Raw genomic sequence first — 22,998 nt, 5'->3', positions numbered from 1 at the left:
CTTGCTCATTGTACTGGCTTTACCCAAAGTCATTTCACTCTGCGCTCATATTTGAAATGACTCTCTGGCATCCAAGTGCAGCTCCTATCTCTCTGAATGGGGAAACATTAAATTCTCCAAAACTGTTAAATTATTACATTTAAGATTAAATTTCAGATTGGAAATCACCAATAAAATCTGACAACAACAGTCTCATATTTTTTTTCCTATGTTCCAATATATATATATATATATAAACATTTTCAGGCTGGAGCAGCCCATGAGCAGTGATACACGCGAATCTCCGAATACTGTCTATGTTTATAGCAACCGGAGCTTCTAACAGCAGTTGGGATGACGTGTTCACTTTTCTAATCAACAATTTGCTCTTTTTTTTAGAAGGTTGGATTAATTTGCCATGTTGGGCATTATTAATGAGTAATAGGAGTGTAATGTTTTCATATATCTAGAGTCTTTGCTTCAGCCCATCTTCTTCAACTCACCATTCTGGTTTTAATATGACTCCCTCTATCTCTCTTCTCTCTTCCATTTCATTCATCTTAAGTGCACTACTCATTCTTTTCTTTGCCTGTTTAGTCTTTTTTGTCACTTTCATGTCTCCTTCCTCAACAGGTCTCTCTGGTTCTCCACCTCCACTTTCTGTCTGTTGTTCTTCAATTTGCTCTTTATCCTCCGATCTTTCCTTCATCCTCACTTCTACATTTTTCTCTGATAAAATGTCCTCTTCATCTTCTACAGCCTCTTTTAAGTCCTGACTCTCTGTCCTATCACCCTCTGTGTCCTCTTGTTCATTTTCTGGACTTTTGAATCTCTGTTCCTCAACAGCCTCTCTGGTTCTTCCTCCCCACTTTCTATCTGTTGTTCTTCGATCTGCTCTTCATCCTCCAGTCTTTCCACTTCTACATTGTTTTCCAGTATAATGTCCTCTTCTACAGTCTCGTTCAAGTCCTGCCTTTCTGCTTCATTACCATCTGTGACCTCTTGTTCTTCTTCTGGACTCAAACCTTTAAAAAAGTATAATTAAAGTCATATTAAAACACATTAAAACAACTTTGAAATAAAGTGCACTTTAACATATAAACTTTTATAGCTACAGCATTTAGGTGTCAGTGCTTGCAAATATACAATTTACCCTGTAAAATATACTCAAAGAGGATGAGCATTTTTTCCATCACCATATGTCCCTCAGTTGGGAACTCAAAGGGACACTGGATCTCTGCTGTCCACTTACGGGCCTTCGAACATTTCCCTAGTAGAAGAAGAGGAACATATCCCAGAGCTTTCAGCTTCTCCATCTAAAATTAAGAACGTCAAACAGTACAGCTTTTAAAAATGGTTCATAATGATTCTGAAAGAAACAGTTAAAAAATATGCTTAGCATCATGTGACTCCAAGGCAACATGTGTTTGTTTTTTTTAAATGTCCAGGCTTATTATTTATATTATATTATTCAAAAAATTCTGAAAGGCTATTCAGACTGTATTTTTTCAGAAAAGAAAAAAAACAAATCAAGGCTTTTTTTAAAGTTGAGTATGACAAGCTTTCTGCTTTCAATGGACATCAGTTCACTTGGTAGCCATATTTGCAACGCCTCCAGGCAACTTTTTTAGGTTATGCAAGGCTAAATACTATTTACTTGAATGGGGAACTTCTGAAATCTCAAAACAAATTAGCAATAAAATCTGGCATGAACTGTGTCATAAGAGTATAGAAATAGAGTAAATAGAGTTAAAACTGTACATTTTGTTTAGATTTAGTCATTGTGCATGTGTAGTAGTTCTCCTTTTTCTGGGAAACAGAGCTTTTCTAATGGCTGCTACAGTGATGACTTTATGACTTTACCAACTGCCTAGTAGCTCTTTTATTTACAAGAGTTCTGCCCATTAGTGGCACATTAGTGGAAATTGAATAACTTTTTATTTGAACTTGTCAGTTTACAGGAATTACAATTTATTCATGATCATGTAATGTATTATGTTTATGCACTTGTATGTTAAACATCTTTATATTGTATAGCCTCCAATATAGTGCAGCAGATTAGTAAAAAAATCGTTCACTTTGGTATAGAAGCATGAAATTTGGCACAGATACTCTCTAAGGGCCACTATTTTGGAAAAAGGCGTTGGCCACTCAAAAATTCAATATGGCGGCTATATCAATTATTCAAACAGTGATCTAAGCATAACATTTTATACAAATACTCTCTAAAGGACATGTTAATAGAAAAAGATGCTTGTCCCTCAAAAATTCAAGATGGCCGCCATTTTTAAAGATGGCCACCGTTCCTGTCGAATATTAATTATTTCAAGTGTTCAAATGGTGATGCAAGCATAAAATTAGGCAGAAATACTCTTCAAGGAACACTCTTTTGGAAAAAGGTATGTGCCACTCAAAAATTCAGGATGGACACCATTTTCAAGATGGCCACCATTTCTGTCAAATAGTCATAATGTCTGCTTTGTCTGCCTCCTCTCCTTTGACCTGTCCAGCTTAGTTAAACTTGCCAGGGCTATAAAATCCCCACCGGCATAGGTCTCAGGTTCATTGGAGTACACAAGCCTCTCCACCACGGCAAGGTGTAGTCCACAGAGAGGAAGTGCCACTGTTAGAAAAAGGATACGCTGCTGGTACAGGTTGCACATACAGTGGGGAGAACAAGTATTTGATACACTGCTGATTTTGAAGGTTTTCCTACTTACAAAGCATGTAGAGGTCTGTAATTTTTATCATAGGTACACTGAAACTGTGAGAGACGGAATCTAAAACAAAAATCCAGAAAATCACATTGTTTGATTTTTAAATAATGAATTTGCATTTTATTGCATGACATAAGTATTTGATCACCTACCAACCAGTAAGAATTCCGGCTCTCACAGACCTGTTAGTTTTTCTTTAAGAAGCCCTCCTGTTCTCCACTCATTACCTGTATTAACTGCACCTGTTTGAACTCGTTACCTGTATAAAAGACACCTGTCCACACACTCAATCAAACAGACTCCAACCTCTCCACAATGGCCAAGACCAGAGAGCTGTGTAATGGGCTACAGGACAATAGGCAAGCAGCTTGGTGAGAAGGCAACAACTGTTGGCACAATTATTAGAAAATGGAAGAAGTTCAAGATGACGGTCAATCTCCCTCGGTCTGGGGCACCATGCAAGATCTCACCTCGTGGGGCATCAATGATCATGAGGAAGGTGAGGGATCAGCCCAGAACTACACGGCAGGTCAATGACCTGAAGAGAGCTGGGACCACAGTCTCTAAGAAAACCATTAGTAACACACTACGCCATCATGGATTAAAATCCTACAGCGCACACAAGGTCCCCCTGCTCAAGCCAGTGCATGTCCAGGCCCATCTGAAGTTTGCCAATGACCATCTGGATGATCCAGAGGAGGAATGGGAGAAGGTCATGTGGTCTGATGAGACAAAAATAGAGCTTTTTGGTCTAAATTACACTTGCCGTGTTTGGAGGAAGAAGGAGGATGAGTACAACCCCAAGAACACCATCCCAACCGTGAAGCATGGAGGTGGAAACATCATTCTTTGGGGATACTTTTCTGCAAAGGGGACAGGACGACTGCACCGTATTGAGGGGAGGATGGATGGGGCCATGTATCGCGAGATCTTGGCCAACAACCTCCTTCCCTCAGTAAGAGCATTGAAGATAGGTTGTGGCTGGGTCTTCCAGCATGACAACGACCTGAAACACACAGCCAAGGCAACTAAGGAGTGCCTCTGTAAGAAGCATCTCAAGGTCCTGGAGTGGCCTAGCCAGTCTCCAGACCTGAACCCAATAAAAAATCTTTGGAGGGAGCTGAAAGTCTGTATTGCCCAGCGACAGCCCCGAAACCTGAAGGATCTGGAGAAGGTCTGGAGGAGTGTGCCAAAATCCCTGCTGCAGCGTGTGCAAACCTGGTCAAGAACTACAGGAAACGAATGATCTCTGTAATTGCAAACAAAGGTTTCTGTACCAAATATTAAGTTCTGCTTTTCTGATGTATCAAATACTTATGTCTTGCAATAAAATGCAAATTAATTACTTAAATCATACAATGTGATTTTCTGGATTTTTGTTTTAGATTCCGTCACTCACAGTTGAAGAATACATATGATAAAAATTACAGACTTCTACATGCTTTGTAAGTGGGAAAACCTGCAAAATCAGCAGTGTATCAAATACTTGTTCTCCCCACTGTATCTGCGAGACGGAAGGCGGAAGGACCATCAGAATTGAGACTGGTTTCAACAATATAGGTGACCAGTTCAGAAAGAGCCATAGGAAAGATGGCTGGTAGAATCGTTTCACTCTGTGACTCTTTCTCAAGCCTTCTGAGGTTTCTCTCTGTTGTAAAGATGAATGAGACGCAAATGATGGTATTTCAGCTCCTGTGCAATGGCATCAGCACCACTTAGTTGAGACAATAATTTAGCATCATTCAGTGTTTGTGCACATTCATGTAGTCTGTCATTCAGTTGCAGTGTCATTACCTGACGTAGGTCAGATTCAGGAGATATGTTATCACAAAGAAAGCAAACCTGATCATCTAGACTTTTCTGCATCATGGTTCTGCGATGCTTTGTTTGGCCTTCATCTATCTCACTACATTGAGCATCGGATTGTTGCTTCTGGGCACGAAGTAACTTTGTGTGGTTGAACCGAAGTCGACAATTGTAGTGATACTTCGCTTGGTTCCTTCTCAAAGCTTCTATACCACCACCTTCATCCAGTCGTTCCAGGTCCAGGGTCATTGGCATTTTGTTCATCTTGTGTAAGAGTGGAATGTTGGTGGCAATCATTTTATAGCCATCATGTTGAGAAACATGATGGGTAGGTGGTGATTGGAGGGGTTCCTTTGTGTCTGTCTGACAAAGACAACATTTCTTCCAATCAGTTGGCCTCTTGGCTGACATGGGATTTTCATTTGCCATTTTGGGGGTTTGTTGTCTGATTAAGGCAGAGGGGTTATCCTTTTACCACCTCAATCATAGACATAGTACACATTCAGGTATGGGATACAACTAGGTACGGGTCACCTACACCTAGCCCGATCATTCATCCAGTGCCATTTAAGTCCCGTGTGATCTGTACACCTTCCAGGTAAGCATACATGAACAAGTCATGTATTGCCCCGCTTACCCTTGGCTCGGCTCTCCCGCGCTGGCACAACCTGTCAATTCAGGTGCGGCTATCTAACTACATCTATTACTAGCTAATTGATGAGGGGCTGGTAGACAGCATTTTGGACACTAAACTTAGCTATACTATTACTACTAGTCAAGAACTACAGTGTAAGTAAAACTAGATCAGCTGACACTGAACCCCATGCTGAGTTCCACAGCAGTTAAGTCACCAGTGTGCCCTGGTTGTGTAATGACGTTCACTCTATTAAACAAAACCTTCCTTAACACATTAAATTGAGCTCTGACAGAAATGGTGGCCATCTTGAAAATGGTCACCATCTTGAATTTGAGCGGCACACACCTTTTTCCATGATAATGTTCCTTGAAGAATATTTGTACCAAATTTCATGATAGCAGCACCATTTGAAAAAAAGATGTAAGGATTCAAGAGAAATGGCGGCCATCTTGAAAACTGGTAGCCATCTTGAATTTTTGAGGGACAAGCACCGTTTTCCAAAAAAACATTCTGAAGAGAGTATTTTCACAAAATGTTATGCCTACATCACTGTTTTAACAATTGACATAATGAGCATTTTACAGAAATAGCGGCCATCTTGAAAAAATGGCCGCCATGTTGAATTTTTCGGTGGCCAACGCCTTTTTCCCAAAAAGTGACCCTTAGAGAGTATCTGTGCCAAATTTCATGCTTCTATACCAATTTGAACGATTCTCTTGAAATATGCCATTAATCTGCTGCACTAATATAAATGTTTTAGTTTAGAACAAAGTGTGAGGTAAATTATAATGTTGAACTTTGCTTACTATGATGGCTAAATTGTCAAGGACTTTGGATTGATTCCTTGATGCAACTGTTGTTTTAGCCACTGCTGGGCTTTGGCACGGAACTTTGCCAACCGCACTGACTGCTTATATTTACAATCAAGCAATTTTCCACACTACGAAAAGAGAAACAGAAATACATTGAGTATTAAAATAAATGCAATGCCACATAAAGAAACAGAGTTAGTTATGCAAAATCTCCTTAAAACAGGACCGGTGGCGGCAGTTCATCCTAATCTTGCAGTGGGGACACTGGCGTAAGGTTGAACCTGGCATTTGGACTATACAAAAACAAAACAAAATGACATAACTACATAAAAGATAGACATCAAGTACAAAACTTAAATTAAAGATTAATTTATCTTTGATAAGTATATAGTTTTTGAGAGCTGTGTGTGTATGTATGTATATACATAACACACACACACACACACACACACACACACACACATATATATATATATATATATACACACATACATATATATATATATATGTGTGTGTGTGTGTATATATATATATAAATATATATATATATATATATATATATATATATATATAAATATATATATATATATATATATATATATATATATATATATATGTGTGTGTATCTAGCCAGGATTAGACTGCGGCTTCATAAGCGGAGCTGATATGGGAAGTCCATGGGGAAGTCCAGCGCAGCGCGATAGTGCACTTTCTGATATATATATTTTTTTCTCGTGACTCGTGAGATTGTCGTTTACATTATTAATTTGTTGGAAAAGCACATTTATTTTCAACTTGTCGGAGTCGGGCTTTAACTACAGCACAAACTGTTTGCATTGCCCTAAGATTATTTGCGAGTGGCTCTTTCCTTTGGAGATGCGGAGAACTTGATGGAAAGTGCTGTCTGTCGTGTCATTCGGAGTTTACCTGGTGCTTTTAGGTTTAAAAAACAGTTTTAGGTTTTTGTGTGGCATTTCCAAGCCACTTAAGACCCCAATGTTGTAAAGCAGTTTTTTTTAAAGCAGTTTTTTTAGGCTATCATATTTTTTTATGAGGATCATGCAATCATGACCATGCCGATTACAGTAGCCTATATGTCACTCAGGGATACTCCACTTTAAAATAAAAATTCTGCCATCATATACTCACCCTCATGTTGTTTCAAACCTGTATGAATTTCTTTCTTCTGTTGAACAGAAAATAAGATATTTAGAAGAATATCAGTAACCAGACAGCTTCTGGTCTCATTGACTTCCATAGTAGGCTATGTTTTTTTCCTACTATGGAAGTCAATGAGACCAGAAACTGTCTGGTTACTGATATTCTTCTATCTTCTTTCTGTTCAGCAGAAGAAAGAAATTCATAAAGGATTGAAACAACATGAGGGTGAGTATATGATGGCAGAATTTTCATTTTAAAGTGGAGTATCCCTTTAACTAACGTGACTGGTACCATAGACTATAGACTGCCATCAAGGCCTCAATGAAGGGGATTATGTGAACAGAAAGGGGGTTCACAATGTAAATGTGCAGCCCAGTTACTATTGTGATTCTTAATATTCCAGATTATATCAAATAAAAAAAGCATTTGACTAAAATCTTCCATATCACAAATGTGAAAGCAAAATGGCCAGGATCTGTGTATGACTTAAGAATTTTCAGAGATTCACATTTATGCACATTATTTGAAAGTGGTAAGGAAAGTTCCACAATTAAATATCAAGCTCACTGTATTACATACACTTATGCTGATCCTAACAGAACTGCATTTCTTCATAGGTGATTATGACATGTTCCTGCAGACAGGTGTTTATGACCCCATTCCCTGACCCAAACCAGTTACAATGCAGCTCTAGCCAGGACAAGGGCACACAATGAAATGAACTTTGGCTAACTAAAGGGAAGATTTCAGTGTCTGAAAAGTCTGAGGGGTTGCACACCTGACAGGGCCTGTGACATTGTTGCATGTGCCATATTACACAACATTGCCACAAATTTTTTTTTAATGTTTAATAAAAGACAAATATGCTTAGTTCCTTGAGAATTATTTCAATTGTTCTTTGTAAAGAAAAGCCAGTGGTCAAGTGCCTGCAACAAGAGATATTAGACACATGCCTCATGCAACAAATAAAAAGGAAAAGTTGTCTATCCACTGCCCACCTGTAGGCCTATGTCTCCTCTGTCTGTGCAGACTCTTCTGTAGGCCTTTCTGTAGATGTGGAATCCTGACACTTATAGTGCAGCCATAAAGCATACAAGTATAAATTAAGTTAAGTTATTTATGCACTTGCAGGTAGGCTAGTTCCTCCATATGACAGTTATCTGAGAGGGTTTATTCACTGTCCAGTGAAATGGAAACAAATGGACATTACAAAGTCTTATACTTTCTTTCCTTTGGAAAGTTATAAAAAAAATGTCCACTTACTGCACATATTTCAGCCACCACTTTCTTGGGAACAGATACAAGTGTTGGTGTATTATGTAAAAGTGCACAAAAGAGGAAAACACAATGTCATTACAATGAACTACACTCTGGAAAAATATTTTTACATTAATATAAGTTTATTAGTTTTCACTTTCACAAGTCAAAGCAATTCATCATTACTCAAGATTTAACAGTTGAAATGACTATACAGCCTTAATTTAATGCAGCAAAAATTATTTTACAGTGTAGGCTACTAAGATCTTTTCTTCTTTTTTTTTTTTTGCTCAGCCTTTTTCTTGGTTGCTTTTATAAACAGCCAACCATTTATTTAACAGTGTCTTTTATAAAAGAGACTATAATATAACAAAAAAATTACCATTATGTAGAATATTTTTGTACTTCACTTTTGTGGTTCACTCTCCAAACTAAGAAATTATGGAATTGATCAACTGGTCTCTCAACGCAATTGACACCATCTTCTCGACGAGAAGTTTGGGTTCGGGGGAACCTGACTGCCCTGCCGGAACGTTTGCAGCTGGCTACACGATGGACGCGTGGGGGAAGTGGCGGGTCGTGTGTCTGGCGGCTCTTTCCGTGGAGGACGTTGAAGATATCTACCTATTCGGAACCATGATAACAGGTTTTCTGCTGTTTGGATTAGGCACTGCCCTGGTTTATCGAGGAATTAAGAAGACGGTGACAGCTGTCCAAAGCCCCACAAGGCTGCCCGTTATGATTGAAGCAGTGGGCAGAGCTGTCGGCACTCAGACTGTGACTATGAACCACAATATGGGTAACATCATGGAGAAGCTCACAGCTTTGCAAAGGCAAATGGATCGTTTCGGAGACCCAAACGGACCAGGAGCTGTGTAAATTGGAATGCGGCTACTCGTCCCAAGACCAAACAACCACAATCTTATCTGCTTTCGGCCCCAATCTATCAGCACTGGCCTTGGCCGAGGCCGCTGCTGGAACAACAACCCCCTCTGGAGAGAGCACTGCAAAGAGACGCTCTTGCGTTCCTTCCCCGACTCCACACTGACACCTGCTGATTGTTGACTCTGTCTGGGACCTGATCAAGGTTGTCTCCATGGCAACTGCTGTGTTTCGCTATGACATCCTGCGGACTGAGGTACCTAGATTGGGATGCCAGGCGTAGCGACTCTTCAGGCCCACACATACACGAACTCTTACATAGATACAGATATGCAATCACCAACCCCCAGCCCCCATCCCACGCCTTCGACGCTTTTTACCACCAGTCTGACAGGCGGGTCTGTGACCAGCGCCGAAATGGCTGCAGGACCGGATGGCTGCTTGCCTGTGCTGGGTTACCTCCAACCCCCTCTCCCCTCCCCTATTGCAAGTCTTGTGTGTTCATGTTGTGTACTGATTATGTGCAAATGTGCTGAGGTGTTTTACTGTCCCCAAACTGTACTCCCTATTGGAACATAGTCTGGGGGTTGCCTTTTTTTCTCCTCAACTCTCCTCATGTTATGCTGTATTCCTTACTAACTTCAGGTCGGTCCCTAATTGCATTTCGTTGCCTTGTACCTGTACTTGTGTAATGACAATAAAGTTGAATCTAATCTAATCTAATCTAATATCCCCTTTTAAACCAGCGCATGAACGCGCAATTATCTCAGATAACTCAATCCAGCTATACTAATCATATCCGGCAAGTGTGTTCGAAGAACCGAGTTAGCCAGATCATGATTAGCACGATGATATTATCTTGGATGTGTCATTTGATCTCGGATGTAATAAGCAACGTACGAAGAACGAGCCCCTGGTCAGTAACTATTTGGCGTGTCTGTTCTCCCTATATAGAGTAGCGTATGAAATTAAAGAAAGCAAGTGAATAGCCTTACGTGAATAGCCTTTATTTACAGCAATTATTTTATGTTTGTTTTATGTTTTTTCTGAGCAAGGTTATAATCGTTAACGAAAACGAACGAAAAAACGAAAACTAGGTGGGAAAAAAACATTGTCGTTAACTGAAATAAAAATAAAAACGAGGCAATTCAAAAAACGATAACTAACTAAAACTGTAATGTGTGTTTGGCAAAACTAACTAAAATAAAATAACATTTTTGAGTTTTCGTCTTTGTCAATGTCTTTTATAGATCAAAACACCGGCCGCCACATATTGCGTTTCGTTATTCATCCTTTCCCTGCTCTCCCTCCGTCTCTCTGTCACTCACGCGTCTCTCAAGCGCTCACACACGCACACACGCACACACACACACACACACACAGCCCCTCCCCTCCGTGCACACGATAGGTGTGTTCGACATCGGCTGCGCTGGATGTAACCGATCGGCGAGAGTAGCCGCGTGCAGGCGGGGAGGAGCTGCAAACGGAGACGTGAAGTCGGACACTTTCTGGTTCCCGTAGTGACCGCTCACGTGGTGTTCGCGTACTTTACCACAGCTGAAGTGAAATAAATGTAATATTGGCCAAATAATACACAGATGTTTCAGAGACATTTTCATTCAATAGGCCTACTTTATGTACTGCTTCATACAGCGTCTGTTTGAACAAGAATAAAGTTCAACATAATTGTTACTATTAATGAAGTGGAGTCTATACGTTTTTTAATCAGTTTTAATTTGATAAACATGACACAATATAACATACGACATGAAAAGAGTGTTTACTGTTATAAAAAACTGATTTGAGAGCTTTAGAGGAACTAAAGGTGTTCGAATAAACACGAAACACACGTGATCGTTGTCATGCGGTGAATCCGGCCAATCGTGGAACAGCTGTGTCGTCATCAGCCCTCCTGCAGCCCAGTGCAGCCGCTCTTGAGAAGCTGCGCTGGCTGAGTTCTCCGGCTACTCTCGAAATGCTCTCGCGGTACTTTGATGGCATATGTCACAGTCACGTGGTGTCGGCGCTGTATCAAGTCGGACAAAATTTCTAACCGGCATGCACTGCTTCAAGTCAGCCGCCGATCGGTCTGCGCAGAGCTGTATGAAGTCGAACAAGCCTCGCGTCTCCATGAAAACGAGTGTTCGTTGAAATCAAGTTCGCTAAAGGTTGGTATCTTGTGAACACCTTTACACAATAAAAAGTGGTATAAAAGTATTTTAAATTCTGAATAATATTTTGGCAGTGAGTTAATGTCGACCCAAGAAGCGATTGCGCCTTCTTTAGAAAGTTGTCTGATGTCGCAAGTTTGAGGTAAAATGCAGTTGGGTTGTCGATGTCAAAACACCATAAGCTGTGATTCAAAAATGTTTTTACTCTTACACTGAATATTTCCTGCTTCAATCCAGATTATTGAGTTGTATTGTATAGGGTAAATTTAGTATAGGGTGTGAAAATTGTACAGCTGTGGGATATGTTTTTTTTTTTTTCTCAGAATGAGCTCCACTTGTGTGGCTCAAAAATGGGTTGAACACACACTGTTCATGTATGTCTTCTTCAGTCTGTTGGCTATTTAGGTTTTTTCCTGGCACACGTCACTTACACATTTTGCACTTACTGCGGAGTCTTGTGTAGCCTAGACTGTTTACATATTTTTCCTCACTGGAACTTGCAATTTTCTAAAAACAACATTCGGACGCAATAAATACTATATAATGGCATTTCTATGCGTTTGTCGTGTGTAAAGTCTGTCAATCATCATTAGAGCGCCACCCTCAGGCGGAATAACACAAGGACATTAGAATTCTGCCAAAAGTGTGTTTCTGATGTGTTCAGCGATTAGGATATAAAGCTTACAAAGTGTTTATCATAAACTAAGACCCGGAATCTGCCCTACCTAAATTTACAGCCAGGAGCCGCTACTGGTTTGTGCTGTTGCAAAATATTATTAATTTCACAGTTAAATGATTAAATGTATTTTAGTGAAGCTTCATTAAAACAACATCAAGCGATTTTAAAGCTTTAATCTGTGAAAAACTCTGTTTTCAGGAGTGATTGGAGTTAATGGTGTTTGGCTAGTGTCAGTGAAAGAGGGAGATTCAATCACTCTAAACTCTGACACTGAAATGATGGATGATGATCTGAATCTGATCCAGTGGAAGTTTGGATATAGCATCACTTTAATAGCCGAAATCAATAAACGGGCCGACAGAATCACTGTATATGATGATGTTCTTGATGGGAGATTCAGAGACAGACTGAAGCTGGACAATCAAACTGGATCTCTGACCATCACAAACACCACAATGAAACATGCTGGATATTATAAAATACTGACCAACAGTGCAAGAAAGAGTTTCGATCTCACAGTCTCTGGTGAGTTAAACATTTATTTCACCTGTTTTATGTTTTAATCAGTACAGAAATACAATTATTATTCCAAACTCCATTTTGCTTTTGTTGTTTGATGATATTCATTTCCAATTTAAACTTCAAACTATTTATTTTAGTAAACCATATCAAATGAAAAAAAAAAAAACCTGTTTCTGTTTGTTATGTGTGTGTTTTGTGAGACAGTAGTGAAGGAAATATCAGTAAATAACGTCTTCTCATCCCTTGCTGTGTTCTGGGGAGCCTTAAAGGAACCGTATGTAAGAAATGTATTTCAATTAATCATAAAATGGCCTTATTTTTGTCCCCGTTTAGAAACGCCGGATGGCCACAGGGGAGATCGCTGAATCAGCTCGAGTGCAGAGTGCTGTCAATCCGCTTGCTTGCAGAGCGCTGATCAGTCAGCTTGATAGCAGGATAGGAATCTGAGTTCCTATGGCAGAATGTATGACGCAGTACGATTGAACCGTATCGATAAGGAACATGTGTTAGTTTTAAAAGAGTTATACTCAGATTTGCTAAAATACCAAAGTGTGGTAAAGTCTGCAATAATAAAAAAAAAAGAGATCTCTTTATAAACAAGTATTTCTAGATACAATTTTCCAAACACCAAATCTCTCTGGTAACCAAATGCAAATTTCTCTAAATGAACAATTATATAGGTTATTGTGTTTTCTCATTATTATTCGCTGATTAATTTAGTTGTAACAATGCAGGCAAACATTATAAATGTTATTCACTGGTTTCAGGATCAAAATGGATGCTGCAATAGTTTTCGTCTTACACTGTAAAAAAAAACTGTAAATTTACAGGAAACTGTCTGTATTTTTTACAGAATTTTTCCGTTTTGTCATTATACAGTGAATACCTGTTATTTTACAGATATTTGTTGTAATTTAAAGATCCACTATTAAATTTACAGGTAATTGCTTTTATTGTGGTTTTACATTAATTTAACGTTTTTTAAAGGAAATTATCTGTAATTTTATAGGGTTATGTGTAATTTTACATAAAAAATTAAGTAATATTTTACAGATTATTTCTGTGGAATTAGAAAACAAAGAAAATAAGGTATAACTGCAGAAATCAGCAGTCACTTAACATGTTTTCCTTAAAGATTATTAAGCATGTGGGGGTTAAAGTGAGTTTTAAGATTTGTCCACACATTAGGCAGGCCTATTTAATTATTTATAATCTTTTAATTTTGTCTTGCAAATAGATGTTCATTTTGATCATCATTTGTATTTGCCCGTAAATTTCATTTAGGCCTATATTTTATGTCTTTTATGAATCGTTTTTCCAAATCTGCGTTGCTGCACATTGCGTGGCTTTGTGTGCGTTTGAATGTGTGTGTGTGTGCCCGCGCGCGCGGCCGCGCGCAGATTCAAATTATCCGCCATTACGTTTCGTTGCTTAGTCCCGCCCAGCCCACAACGGTTAGCTACAAATCTGTCTCTGTCGTCGATCTGTGTCAAGGGCAAGCGGGAGATTTGAATTCAGAGCTATAATCGTATTCGACAGAAGCAGCCGTGAGCAGGAGCGCTGCTGAACACATATTAGTTGTAGTTGTAGTCCCTTTTTCAGTGAGCCTGGTTCGTCACAGCAGACCTCATCCCGACCGATCAACGGCTGAGGTAAGAGTCTAATACTACATGTAAATGATATTTTATATTACATTTGTGTTAAGTGGTTAGACTGTTTCCATGCTAACGTTAGCATTCTTAAATTATGTTCAGTCATAACTGGCGTCGAGGGCAAAACACAAATGCAGCATGGGTCTTTTCAATTATCGATCTGTGTTAAGAAAGATCAGTTGAACCCACTCTAACTTACTTGTTAACTTATAGACCTAAAACAATCTTTAGTAGACTTGTTATTCATATTAAAGTCCATAATTGTGTATAAAATCTTCGTTATGATAGTCAGTAACATTAAACCAATCTCTTAAATGGCGGGACATTTTGAAACCATGTCTGGAAGCTGAAAACTTTATTTTTCAAATTTTTTTTTTTTTGTAAACTTTTTTTTAACTTTATTTTATTATAGTAAAATTGTAGTAAACACGTTTTTAGCTGATTTTTTTACCATTGTAATAGCCACAGTTTTACTAAAAATAGGCCTAACGTTACTGTGTTTCTTTTGTTTATTTCGTAATAGTTAACATGACTAACTTTATTAAGACCGTTAAGAAATCGAAATACTGTCTGTAACTTAACGTACTTGTTGATGATACAGGAAAGCCTAGAACAGGAAGACTAGAATATGAATACAACATGATGAACCCCTAGGTGTATCTAGGTCTAGGTCACAGTAAATCATATTCATTTAATGTTACTTTCTATAAATGTAACTTAGCTAAAATCACATGGCAGCTCAAAATATTACTGCTGGCCTTTCCAGCTCAGCTTCAAGATCATAGTCAGTTGAGTTTTTGCATTGTCCCAATGGAACATATTCTGACATGTGTAAATCTAATACTGAGTTTTAAAATAACTTGTGTGTGTGTGTGATTTCAGGTCACGTGGAAAGCAGATGATCATGGCAAACAAGGTATGGGAAGAATTCATTAAAACATAAAAATCATAATGGTTCTGATTCCATATGTTCATAACAGTCTTCTGATTCCATATGATTGCACTAAAAGTATGCACAAGGTTTGGATTTGCTACAGCAAGATTACGATTGTGTTAGATTCCACCCATCTTTCTTTCTTTTTTTTAACTAGGCTCTGTCATTTAGAAACATGACTTTTCCTATCACTAATATCTTAATGACACATATCTCTACCTTTTAATCCAGCCAGATGATCTGACGGTTGCTGCTCGCATCTCAGCCTACCTGATGGAAAATTCTTGCTGGATGAATGACCTTCACCTTCAAATCAGCCTTGCCAAGACAGAACTGCTTATGGTTCAACTTTCAGCCAAAACATACTTGCTGTGATCCTGCTGATTTGCCTTATCATTAGGAGGATCAGGCCCTTCCTATCGGAGCTACACAACTCTCTTGTTCTATCCAGACTGGACTATTGTAATGCTCTCCTGGCAGCTCTTCCAGTATCAGTCAAACCTCTGCAACTGATCCAGATGCTGCAGCAAGAGTTGTCTTTAAAGGTAGCCCTATGCCTAAACTCACTGCTTCAGATCTATGTGTCCTCCAGAAGCATGTGTTCTGCAAGTGAACGGTGCCTTGTGGTGCCATCATCCCAAAGAGACACAAAACCACTTTCACTGACATTTACCTGGACTGTTTCCTGGTGGTGGAATGACCGGCGCAACTCAACACATTTTCAAGAAACTGCTAAAGATCCATCTTTTTCATAAACACTTCACCCAACAATACTATATCTTTGTAAAAAAAAAAAAAAAAAAAAAAAAACCTTGCTATGTGTACTGTGCGACTAACTGGGACTTGTCACTGCACTTGTTGCTTTTTATTATCTTTAATTATTATCTTAATTGGTTAGTCACTTTAGATAAAATGTAATTGTAAATGTTAAAATAAGTTATACTGTAAAGGTATACGGTAATTGCTTTTTATTGTGGATATATTTACATGTTCTAAATTATATACTAAGCATCTATTTCCTATCAATCACTTATCTTGATGTTTAGTGTTTGTTCAATTACTAATACTGTAAATATGCAGGTATTCTGTACTCATACATTTAGTTAATTTAAAAGAAATTGACTGTACATTTGCTATTATTAAGAACTTAATTAGAGATGTTGTGAAATTGGATCGGTACAAATAAAAATAAAAACTGTAAATTTACAAACATTTGTATTTGAATTTATGTACTTGTGTGCATTTTTTATACATAATTTCATTGTTATTTTACACAGAAAAACTATATTAAAAGAAAATTACTGTAGATAGACAGCATTATTATATAAAATAATTGTATAAAACCTTAAATTTACAGTATTTAATTGTTTTAAAGGTGTATATGACTTTTTTTAAACGTTAAAAATCCCAATAATTACATAAGATTTTATGTAATATTAAAGATATAATCTGTTATTTAATTATGGAAAATTACTGTATTTTAACGAGATTGTTTTTTGCCGTTATTTTACGGTAATTTTCTGGCGCCCCAGCTGCCGGAATAATACCGTTTTTTCACAGTTTTTTTTTTTACAGTGTAGTTTTATATCTACAGAAATGTGGTTAGATCTGTTGGGTGGATAAACAGCTTCTGCTGGATGTTTGTGGAACGTTTTTTTCTCTAAGTACGATAAACTCCTGCTTGTGCAATTTAAGAGTGCACGCTTTCACTGCGTGATGTAGCCTCTTATAATGCAGTGTGAATTCCCCCAAACATCAAGATATGAGGATAAAATCTGGATGACTTTTCATATCTTTTTACACTTATGTTGTAAGACCATGTTAAGCAATATCACACGAGAAAGAGTGCTGTTTTTCCTGAACATCAGCATGATTGTAAATGTGATACTGATTTTATGTAAAAGTTCAACAAACAAAAAGTTAACAGTCTTAGACACAATATTACATCTTAGACACAAAATTGTCTGTTTTTGCTCTGTTTCACAAAGAATATAGTTATATCATATAGGCTACAAACAAATCCACAGAAGAGCAGTCACGCGTCTCAGAGAAACTCACACACAGCAGTGTTTTGTTTGAATCTGTATTTTTTAACGAATTGGGTGAGTCAAAGATGATTCAAAGACCCATTATTAAATGCAGTCACTTGCTTCGTTCCTGAATCAGTCGGTTGTTTTGAATGAATCGGCCGAATTAATTATTCAGAGACTTATTCATTAAGACAGTGACTTGCCGCCACATACTGGTAGTTTTAGTGTCATATTTAAAGTATCATTTAATTTTTTTAAATATTTTTTATTGTTTTAATATTTTTCAAGTTGTATTCAAAACAATATCAACATTATTGTCACAGTATGTTCAGTGTGTTTAGTTTTCATGGACTTTTAGTTTGTTTTCATTCATCTTCTGTGTTCCTTGTTCGTTTGCATCAGCTTTGTGTCATTAATCATCTTGTTTGAGTCACTATTTAAGTTCTCCCTTTACAGTCTGTCAGTCTGCACTATCTGTCTGTCTGTCTGCCTTTTGGGGATTTACTACTAAACTTTGTCTGGAACAAAGACATTGTCTTCGACTGCCTGCACACACCCGTGACAGAAGACCGAATCAAGATATGGATTATGCAGCTCGATTTGCTGCTGTGGCTCTTGAGAGCACAGATTTTTTGTCTTTTTCTTTAAAAAGTTTTTTTTTTTTATCTCGCCATCACCAGCCCATGACGACGAGACCCTGGAGTCACTGTTCTGGATCAGGGTAAATTACCATCATCCCGTTGACTTCCCAGACACCACCGGTCAGAACTGGAAAGAAGCCATCATCCGGTGTCTGGAGAGCGTCCTTCCCCGATCCAGAACACAGCCAGACCCAGAGCCAGAATCACCACCATCGACCGCGGAGAAATAGTGTGAGTCCCCCGCAGACGGAGAGCTGCCCCCCGCCTGAGGACAGAGCTGCCCCTCGTCCTGGAAGTGGAGCTCCATCATACTGTAATGGCACTTTTCCACTGCATGGCACGGCTCGGCTCACTTTACTTTTCCAGTGTGTGGTACGATTCGGCACGGCTGGTGTTTTCTGACCAGAGGGGTGAGTCAGCGACATCAGCGAACAAGGGAACAGTGAGTACGAAGAATGAGAACTGGCTGATAGACTTCAAGAAGGGAAGTTTCAACTTCCTCCCTATCCCACCCGGTACCTTCATCATCGCTGATTCTAGACAGCACTATGAACTATGATTTTATAATTTCTTCAATCTACATGGACTGTGCTATTCTAAATATTATTCTGACAAGTTTTGTGACACCGCGAAGCTCAGCAAGTCCCTCAGCCCCGCCGCTGCCGGATGTCTACAGCTCCAGGGAGTCCCTGTGACGTCGAGCTGCAGCTCATGCATGCGTGCGAGAGGATCCTGCGTCTTCGCCTCTGGACCATTTTCTCTTCGCTCCATCTCGGCCCGTCAACCTGTCGGCTCCATCTTGGCTCCTCCAACCTTCAACTCCACCTGAGACCCTCGGACTTGCGGCTTCACCGGGTTCCCTCGTCCTGCCGGCTCCCCCTTGGTCAGTCGTCACACCATTTCTGCCACGGACATGTGGGCCACCCGCTGCAGCCGTAGGAGTGGAGGGACGGAGTGCAGCGGGTGGCCCACATGTCCGTGGCAGAAATGGTTTTCTCCTTCCCCTTGGCGTCACCTCTGTCTTCCATCACGCCGGCTCCACCTCAGCCCTCGGGTTCTCTGGCTCCACCTTCGACGTTTGTCGCCGCGGCATCGCCTTGGTATCCAGTGCCAGCGATGTTTCTTGATTCCATCAGCTCTGTGCCTGCGGAGCTCGATGGTGTTTTTAGCCCCAAATGGCTCCTTCCAGGCTGCTAACCCTAACCTCAACCCTAAACCTACCCATCCCCTTGCTGCCTGGAAGGCGCCGTTGGGGGCTAAAAACACCAAACACCGCCTGCGGATCCATCGGCCACGTCTCTGTTGCCTCAACACCACCTGGACTCCTCCCTCCCTCGTCCCTCATCTCTGCCGTGGGCTGTCGGCCCAGTCAGCCGTCCTCTGCGTAAACCTCCTCCAGCTTGCCTTGGCATGCCCACCCTTTGCCATCTCTTCGCCATCTCCTGGCTCTTTGCCTGCAGCATCGCCTCGGCCACATCCACAGCACCCTCCATCCCTAGCTCACTTCTCCTGTTACAGCGCGAGATCACGCCTACCGGGAGAGGGTGTTCTGTCAGAGTATGTTCAGTGTGTTTAGTTTTCATGTAAAGAATTTTACATAAAAGTTTACATAAAATACCCTTATGGTAAAAATGCCCAAAAAAGGTACAAATCTATAACATAATGGAAAAGTTAATTTCTGTCACTGCTGCAAACTAACCACACAGAATTTGAAAAGCTCCAGGAGTCAGCTGTCCGTGATATATTTGATACATTGAGCAAAATTGTTAACAAAACATAAAAAACATGATCAAGTATGATTGACAGCTCACAACACTAAATAACACACCAGTAGATACATATATCTAATCCAATAGTTTACTCTTAGTTTTCATACAGGCCCATAAATGTAAGATCAGAAAAAGCTTGTTGATTCTCATGATGTTAAAGGAGATGGACATGTGAACGGAAACTGTGACTGAAGGAACAACCAGATAAATATCACAGTTCAGTCGTGTTTCAGACATTTTAAGTGTTACTATTGTGGCCTTTCAGTGAACCGCTGAAGAACATGTTAGTTTTGCTCTGTTTGTGGCGTCTGGTTGGTGAATTTTAAATGTGTTTTTATTGATTTTGTCTTTGTAATGCTGCAGAATATTATTCACTTCACATTTACATGATTAAAAGTATTTTAGTGTAGCTTCATCAAACCAAAATCAAGTGATTTTAAAGCTTTAATCTGTGAAAAACTCTGTTCTTCAGGAGTGTTTGGTGTTGATGAAGTGAAGTCAGTGTCTGTGCGAGAGAGAAATTTTGTCACTCTTAACTCTGATCTTACTGAAATGAAGGATGGTGATGTGATTCAGTGGAGGTTTGGAAATGAAAACACTTTAATAGCTGAAATCAATAAACGGGCCGACAGAATCACTGTATATAATGGTGGGAGATTCGGAGACAGACTGAAGCTGGACAATCAAACTGGATCTCTGACCATTACAAACACTAGAACTGAAGTCTCTGGACTTTATAAACTACAGATCAACAGTGAGATCAAGAGTTTCAGTCTCACTGTCATTGGTGAGTTTATTATTGTTTTCATTTCTTTTATTTATTGCAACATTAAAGTAAATCTGAAGAAGTATCAAATTACTTAAAGGGATAGTTCACTTTGAAATTAATTTTTGATATGTTTTAGTTTACCTCAAGGGCATCCAAGATGTAGGTGTCTTTGTTTCCGCAGTAGTTTCAATTTTGATATTTTTAGGTCAAACCGTTCTTGTCTGTCAGTCATATAATGCAGGTCGATGGTCACTGTCTCAAAGCACGAGTACAGAGTCCAAATTAAAACAATTCCCCATCGTCCAAATTAAACAATTCCCCATCATAAGTACACACTGATGGCCTAAGACACGAAACGAGCGGTTTGTGTGAGAAAATGATCAGTATTTATATAGTTTTTACCTCTTGTAACCACAGCCACGTCCAAGTGATCTGAGGGCGCGGGCGCTTCGGTCTGCGCAAGCGCCGGAAAGCGCCGGAAGTGATCTCTCGCGCCTGTACGTCACTCATTGTTTACAGAGATTGTAGGTAAGACGGCTAATAGAAATGGTACTAATTTGCGCTTATCCGGGATGTTTCAACCGTCGTAAAAGAAAACAATTACGTATGCTCGCGCGAACTCATCCGGGAGTGGTGAGTTTTCATGAATTCCCAATTGATGAGCCTTCTCTCTTGAAGTTATGGTTGATCGCTCTTCGGCTGGATATCAACACACCCATAAACTTACTAAAGTTGAGGAGGGTCTGCAGCGATCATTTTTATTCTAGGGTTCTATTGAAATTTACACCGCTTTTGTTTTTTTTGTATTTATTAGGCCTTTATTTAATTTTTCTCTTTGATTTGCATCTATAGTTTTGTTTGATTCCCTTATTGCTGAAAAATACTGTTCATTTGTGAATGTAAAGCAGCTAAAGAAAATTAAACTTACAATGCTTGCTTTTATGTAAAGTGTCATTACTCTTTATTCTAAATATCTATATATAAATATGAAGCCATTATAAATACAGATTGTTTATTAGTGCAAATTAAAATGCAAATGTAGTGGCAATTTGTTTTTATTTTAGAAATTCAAAGAAAACTGAAGTTTACATTATAATGACAACAGGCAGCACTTTCAGAAAGTCCTTGATTGCACATATATCAGTGATAAATGGTAATTCCTGTAAAATAAGGAAAAGGCTTACATTACAAGTAAAAATTATAAAAAATATATATATAGAACGTTGTGACAAATTATAACAGTACAATACAAATTTCTACAACATTGCAAATGCATTGTCTGCCTCTGTGAAGCCCACATAACGTCCGGAAGGGGATGGATATTTATCGCGGATGGCTTTCACCACACAAGAGGGTAACACTTTTCTATTTCTTCTGCCCAGATATTCCCCCTTCAGCATCCACTCCAAAATCACACGATAAGCCACCAATCTGCACTGTCTGAAATATAATGCAGTAATTGTAATTAATTAATTGGTTTATAATGCACCCTATAATCGTAGCGATAATAATAAAAATACAACACATTACTCACTCTATTGACAGCGTGCCATTGGGTCCCTCTGGCCTTGGACGTCGCCTCCAGTTTATACGTGGCAAACTAAACACAACATGCAAAACGCTGCGGCTCAAAAGCGGAGAAAACTCAGGATCTTCAGTCAGGCAGGTGTATGATGGGATAATGTCAATGTCCTCGTCCTCGTCTTGTAGTTGTGGCATTGCTATGTTCCATTCGTGACAACATATGCTCTCCACTTCTGTTGGCATCTCACAACACTTGCTACAAGAACACCACCAATTTTGAAGAGATCTCTGTCTCTCTTAGGCTTGAAGACGTGCTGCTGCAGCGGATGCTTCCTCCATCGCTCTGAGTTCTTGATCTGTGTATTCTGGTTCAAATAAATATGGTTGTGAAAAAAATTCAACGTTGTCTGTTGATATATCGAAATCGTCTTCCATTGCGATTTCCTGTATATCTAAATAGGTTTAGATCTTCACAGTGAAAGGTAACACTTCCGAAATCTCTGTGTAAACAATGAGTGACGTACAGGCGCGAGAGATCACTTCCGGCGCTTTCCGGGGCTTGCGCAGACCGAAGCGCCCGCGCCCTCAGATCACTTGGACGTGGCTGTGGTTACAAGAGGTAAAAACGATATAAATACTGTTCATTTTCTCACACAAACCGCTCGTTTCGTGTCTTAGGCCATCAATGTGTACTTATGATGGGGAATTGTTTTAATTTGGACTCTGTGCTTGTGCTTTGAGACAGTGACCATCGACCTGCATTATATGACTGACAGACAAGAACGGTTTGACCTAAAAATATCAAAATTGAAACTACTGCGGAAAAAAAGACACCTACATCTTGGATGCCCTTGAGGTAAGCTAAAACATATCAAAAATTAATTTCAAAGTGAACTATCCCTTTAAAATGTCTAAATAGCTTTTTTTCAGGTTAATATTTAACTTTCTATTTCAGATTTTTTTAAATGCTCTACTTTTAATAATCTTGGTTCCTCTCATGTTTCTTCCTCTGCTGGAATATCTTCATTCATCCTCATTTGTCTTTATTCTCTCATG

At 39.2% G+C, this 22,998-nt stretch overlaps 1 protein-coding gene and 1 long non-coding RNA gene across 2 annotated transcripts in view; both read left to right on the top strand.

Moving 5' to 3' along the window:
- The window catches only part of LOC309474878 (uncharacterized protein), a gene marked incomplete at its 5' end in the record, with an annotated part of 127,136 nt that overhangs the window by 96,520 nt on the left and 7,618 nt on the right, over window positions 1-22,998 (top strand). The window lies entirely within an intron of this gene.
- Window positions 14,215-16,776, top strand: LOC309476395. Its single transcript, XR_014198101.1, has 3 exons — window positions 14,215-14,275; window positions 15,158-15,191; window positions 15,441-16,776. It is a non-coding gene; the product is annotated as an uncharacterized lncRNA (long non-coding RNA).

Source organism: Leuciscus leuciscus (assembly GCF_965113295.1).
Source record: "Leuciscus leuciscus genome assembly, chromosome: 15".
Taxonomy (NCBI): domain Eukaryota; kingdom Metazoa; phylum Chordata; class Actinopteri; order Cypriniformes; family Leuciscidae; genus Leuciscus; species Leuciscus leuciscus.
The sequence above is the reverse complement of the archived record's forward strand: the minus strand, read 5'-3'. Positions and strand labels throughout refer to the sequence as shown.